The sequence below is a fragment of the Sorex fumeus genome, unplaced genomic scaffold (assembly GCF_029834395.1).
Source record: "Sorex fumeus unplaced genomic scaffold, SorFum_2.1 ptg000029l, whole genome shotgun sequence".
NCBI lineage: Eukaryota > Metazoa > Chordata > Mammalia > Eulipotyphla > Soricidae > Sorex > Sorex fumeus.
In genome coordinates this window covers 4,873,138-4,879,544 of record NW_026606086.1, presented here as the reverse complement: position 1 = coordinate 4,879,544, position 6,407 = coordinate 4,873,138, and positions in this window count along the sequence as shown.

Genomic DNA, 6,407 nt, shown 5'->3' with positions numbered 1-6,407 from the left:
TCACTGACCACCTCCCCGTCCAGACACTGACGAGCCGGCAGGCGACTCAGCAGTGATGGCTGGTCTTGTGTGTGCGTGTGTCCGTATGTACATGTGTGAGAGGCCCGGGGTTACACGTAGAAGCTAAGGCAAGCAACAGGCACACTTGTTTCTATGGACTGAGAACTGCAAGGGAAAAGGGCCCAGCAATACTGCGCCAAAGGGGGGCTGGAGAGCGATAGCACAGTGGGAAGGGCATTTGCCTTGCACGTGGCCGACCCAGGTTCGATTCCCAGCATCCCATATGGTCCTCTAAGCACTGCCAGATGTGATTCCCGAGTGCAGACCCAGGAGTAAACACTGTGCATCACCAGGTGTGACCCTAAAAGAAAAAAAAAATTGTGCCAAAGGGGAGCGAAGGAGTTTTCGGCATTTCCTTCATTCCTTGTGACACTGCCCAGGTTTGATAACCACAAGCCAGTATTAACTCCATTTCTTAACCCACGGAACTGAGGCAGACAGGTAGATGGGGGAAGCGTCCCCATGGCGATGGAACTCCGAGAAAGTCAACAAAAGCTTCATGGCCACCAAAAGACTACCTGAGTGCACAGGACCCAAGGTCTTGTCAAAATTAACCCACATTATGAGGCCCAGAGCAGGCTGGACCCCCCGAGGGAATAGGAACACAAAGGGCAGGAAAGGAATTTCTAAGAGGACCATGGACCACTCAACTCTACCCCCTTGGCAACCACCCTAGCAACGGACTCTAGGTAGCTAGAAACTCCCACCAGGGGCAGCCTGGGGAAATCCCTAGATTAGCCACCTTGAACTAAGGGAGGGCGCTCATGTGTGCCCGAGCCCAGGTACTGCTCTTGCCTATGAGGTCCATCATGTCACGGGCTTCTCCCCTCCTGTGGTGTGGACTTTCAGACCGAATGCAACCTAGCAACATAACATGTTCAGTGGCTTTCTGCACCTCTGGAGAAGCCGCACTCTCTCTCGAGCGTGTTACTCCCTCCCTCCTTCCCCTTCCTAAAGGCCTCCAAATAAAATGTTTCTGCTTCATGCTCATCTCCTGAAATGCTTTTCTGCGAGGAGGACAAAGGCCCGGGGGCCTGAGGAGGTCGAGGATCAACTCCCTTTCCCTGAAAAGGGCAACCCCTCACTCCGGCCCAAGACCCCGGGAAGGCCTAGTGGGCGTCGTGGGGCTGCCGGGGCTCATTGCACTCAGCAGTGCCAGCGCTCCAGCCAGTCCCGGGGGAGTGATATCTTCTCCTCTGCTTCTCATCAGCCCCCCATGAGGGCCCACTGACTTCAGAGTCATTCCATATTTCAATAGAGAATTCCGCAAGGGGCAGAGAGGCAGGACAGTGGGGAGGGCGCTTGCCTTATATCCAGTTGTCCTGGGCTCGATCTCCGTCAGCACAGGGACGTTAGCCGGCCAGGGTCACCCCTGGGCACAGCCACGTATGGCCACCCCACCCCACCGCACCCCCACCCCACCCCCAAAAATATATATATAACTACTCAAAAAACTTAAACTAACTAAAGATTCAAAACTATCATACACTAAAGAACTGTTAGAGAAAAAAGCCGCCCGCACGCGGGCAGAAAGCCCAGAGACTCAGATTCACCTGTGTCACACTGCACTCGCAGCTTCAGTACTGAGCTCTGCCAAACAGGCTCGTGCCAGTCTCGTGGAGAGACTGAAAATGGCAGTTGGAGTCTAGAATTTTCTGAGGTAGAACTAGAATTCAGCAAGGAGGAGGGCATCATGGGCCCTTCTTAAAGGGGCAGGCGCCACCCTTCGTGATGTCAGTGTCTGGCTGAGGCTCCGGAGGGCTGCCCGGCAGACGTCAGCACTACATGGCCAACGAGCCTCTGGTCCCTGCGGGGCCCAGTTCTGGATCCCCGGGCCCTGTGAAAGTGGTTTCAGAAAACTTTTGACAAATGTTTGTCAGTTACAGATCTCCAACTGAGGTCATTCAGCATCCCGCGAGTGGGACCTGGACCCAGTGACCCTGCCCAGGGCCCTCCTCAGGAGCCGGGCCAGGAAATCTGTGAGCCGGGGGGTGGGGGGGGGGGCGGGCTGGGGGGCAGAGCGAAAGGGCAGAGGCCCTGAGCTCGACCCTGACAGCCCTGCTCTCTGTGACCCCAGTGCTGTGAGCAACATCGGCCGCACCGTGGCCAGGGAGTGGCCCAGCCCACTAAGGCCTGAGAGCTGTACAGAGGAGTATGGCCTGGCCTGCTCCGGATGGGAGCACAAGCTGAATGAGTGCGGGTCCCCTCGAGGATGAGTGAGCGGGAACCGGGGAGTGGGGGGGAGGTGGGGAGGGCGGAGTGACCTAACCTGGGGTCTGAGGACGGGACATCTGACGGTGCTCAGGGCTGACTCTGATCCAGTCATGGGAGCTCATCCTGGCAGGACCTGGGTGGGAAGGGACGTACAGGGTGGGGTGGGGTCAGCCACAGGCAAGGCAGGCTCCTTGGCCCTGGGCTACCCTTCCAGGCTAGGATACCTATTTTCTTTCTTTCCTTTTGTTTTTTGGGACACTCGGCAGTGCTCAGGGTTACTCCTGGGTCTGCACTCGGGAATCACTCCTGGCGGTGCTCAGGGGACCTATGGGGTCAGCCATGCAGCAGGCAAGCGCCAAGTCTTCATGTCAAGGTGCCCACGAAACACAGTGTGCAACAAGGGACTCTGCAGAGAACGTCAGGGCCAGCAAACGCTACTTGGAAATCAATCAATTCTGAAAAAACACAAAAAGATGCAAAAGGAGGGGCTGGAGTGAGAGCACAGTGGGGAGGGGTTTGCCTTGCTCACGGCTGACCAAGATTCGATCACCAGTCCTGAGCACTGCCAGGAGTAATTCCTGAGTGCCACGTCCGGCACTGCGGGGCAGAGCCAGGGGAGGGCCGTCAGGGTGAAATCAGCACTCGAGTCACACAGGGTTCGTCACTCAGGAGATGGCATGAATGCGTGCGTTTATTCAGAGCATAAGTACAGACTTAAGTATGTTTCCACAGCCCACCCAAAAGAAGGAAAGGGGATGGGACGTGGGAAAGTGGGTGGGACAATGAGCAGAGCCATGCACTGTTGGTCAGCCACCTGGTGACCCTTTCGGCATAATGCTATTGGTCAGAACGACCTGCTTTGATATAGCTTTGACATATATGCAAAGATTGTGCTGTTCCTCATACATCAGTTACAAATCATTTACGAGGGTGCATTTTCCCCAAACTGAAACCTCCTGTACTGGGAAGTTGCCCAGCTTTGAGCAGGACAAAGGGGGAATGAAAAATCAAGCATTCTTTTACTTGGTCAGTAGGCAACACTGAGCATCACTGAGTGTGACCCAAAAAGCCAAAAAAAAAAGAGAAAAAACAGCGCAAAAGAAAATGTGTTTGCGCCTCACTGTCTCCCTGAGACTTGAGCACTCAATGCTGTGTGTGAGCCTAGTAGAGTCCCCGGCCTGAACAAGCCCCCACCCCTCCACCCCCATGTTCCTGTGTTTGGACCCTGACCCTAAATCCTGTGATGGGACCACGTGTGTCCATGACAAAGACGCTAGCAGGCTCAAGCCCTGCAACGTCCCTGTTTCACACAGGCGTGGCACCCGAGTCCTGGCCTGCTAGCGGCCGACAGTGATTCGGCAGGAAGCAGAAGTGTGAGCCTGAACGTGGGTCAAGTCCGTTCCTTCAGCTTGGAGGGGAGGAATGTACGAGAGGGGGTTTTGAGCACTGCCTCACAAGCAGGAGGTCCTGAATCCAAGCCCCCGGGGTCAACCGTGCACCTGGCACAAAGCCGGCACAAACCCGGCAGCTCTGCTGTCCCAGCACCACGCAGGAAGGGGGGTGACCCCAGGGGGAGGGCCACCGAGAGAGGAGGGGGACACCACAGAAAGGAGGAGTGAACACAGGGCAGGAGTTGAGGGCTGCAGGGCCGGGAGCACTGGGCAGAGAGCAGCCCTGGGGAGCAGGAGGACACGCAGGCGCCCTTGTCACTGGCCACTCGATGCAGTCGCACAAGCCGTGTGCAGACCCACGAGGCTGACAGGGTGCCAGGGACGGGGAAACCTCAGCAAGGATTTTTCTTTAAGTTTTGGGCCTTGGGGCCAGAGGTCTAGTACAGCGGGGAGGGCATTTGCCTTGCACACAACTGACCCGGGTTCAATCCCGGCATCCCATAGGGACCCCCGAGCACCTCCAGGAGTAAGTCCTGAGTGCAGAGCCAGGAGTGACCCCGGAGCACGTCCAGGTGTGACCCAAAAACAAAACAACAGCAGAGCAAGCCGAAGGGCACGGAAGTTCTGAGCCACGGAAAAGCCGAGGTTGGTGCCCACTCGCCCCCGCCTCCGCCAGGTCAGGCCTGCCTGCGATCAAGGTGCCCGAGTGTCTCCAGACAGGATATGCCTCAGCGGCTCGGTGCGTCATCTCAGCCTATCACCCAACTCGACTGGGATTGACTCTGGTTATCTCCTTGACTGGTTATCTTGGGCATCTCAGGGGCCAGCCGCCAATCTCCGTCCTCCCACCTGGCCAGGGCGGGATCAGGTGTCAGCAGCTGGGCCCTGAACACCCCACCTGCCCGTCCAAACACAACGCGAGCCCAAAGGCCAGGCTCGCTCCCAACTCGTAGGACACGACCAAGCTAGGGGCCCCGGAGAGCACTGAGTCGAGGATGGGTCCCAGAGATCCCCAAATCTCCCTTGATCAATGGCCCGGCCCAGCAATCTGCATCAACCACTGGGCCCAAGCTCTTTGCTTTCCTTCTGCTTGCTCAACGAAACTTGGAGGGGAGGAACTCCAAACATTTTTTTTTTTTTTTTTTTTTTTTTTGCTTTTTGGGTCACACCTGACGATGCACAAGGGTTATTCCTGACTCTGCACTCACAGGGGTTACTCCTGGCTCTGCACTCAGGAGTTACTCCTGGCATTGCTCAGGGGAACATATGGATGCTGGGACTCAAACCCGGGTTGGCCACGTGAAAGGCAAACGCCCTACCCGCTGTGCTATCTCTCCAGCCCCGGAACTCTGATCCTTATATAGAAAACAATGTATTTCACAATGCCATTTCAGCCATTCTGATTGTTGGGGGGTAAATTCTAAGCAATCATGGTGCATCTTTTGTCGAAATAATGAATGTAATCAATGTAGAGAAGAGTTAGTTAGAAATCATTTGCCTCATAGGCATTGGGTGGGTGGGAGGTGGGGTATATTGGGGTTCTTGGTGGTGAAAAATGAGTACTGGTGAAGGGTGAAGAAGACGGTGTTTGACCATTGTATGACCGAGACTTAAATCTGAAAGCTTTTTAACTTTTCCCACAGTAATTCAATAAATAAATATAAGAAGAAGATAGAAAGAAAGAAAGAAAGAAAGAAAGGAAAAAGAAAGAAAGAAAGAAAGAAAGAAAGAAAGAAAGAAAGAAAATTATGGAAAAAAAGGTAAGGCAGAGTTCATGCCCAATTCAATCAGCTAATCAGTGGCTGGATAAGTAGCAGTACTCCTACATAAGAGAGAGAGAGAGAGAGAGAGAGAGAGAGAGAGAGAGAGAGAGAGAGAGAGAGAGAGAGAGATCCAGAAAAACGCGGCAAATCTGTACCCCAAGCACACATCTCCCCAAACGATCCATTTTCCCCCACCCGAGATAAAGCCAACACGCTATGGGTCACATCCTCCTGCCACTGACCCCCAAAACCCGACGCTCCCTCCTCCCACCCTGGGGACTGATGGCACAAACTCCATCTTTGTGTCACGCCGTACATGACACATTTGTCACTAGCACCTGATGACTCATTTCAGAACCTCAACAGAAGCCACAAAGATGGGGAGCACTGCTCGGGGAGCACCATGCAGGGGCTTCTCAGACCTTCCCTCTTCCTCTGTTCCCCACCTGTTCTGGGGAAGATGCATACACAAATGGCCGGGGGTTGAGAACAGAGGAACCAAGCTGGGAGGAAGCAGGTGCTTGTGTTTTGTTTTCTCTGGTGACCTCTAACTACGGTTCCTCTTAAGAGACAAAGAAGGCCACAAATAAGCAAACACTCTGACCTCGGTTACCACCCAACTCTGATTGAACACCAAGATCTGCTCTAAATGAACTTTGAAAGGGCAAGCTAAATATCTTTCAGGGAAGCAAATAACCTTAGGGGATTATCTGCTCTGGTACTAAAAATGGGGGGGAAATAGTCTGTTTTGTATCTCTTGAAAATGTCAGCTTGACTCAAAGGCAGTTCTATTTCATCCCGCGGTACAAATGCTTCCTCCCAGCTAGAGCTTTGGCTCACGTCTGTCCAGCATTTTCTGGACAGGGAAACACCAGCCCTGGGAGCTGTGGCGTGATGGGCAGCACCACACACCGTTCTATGAGGAAGTTACATAAAAATCAGTCTTTCGTTCCAAACAAAATGTCAGGAGCTGCAGACA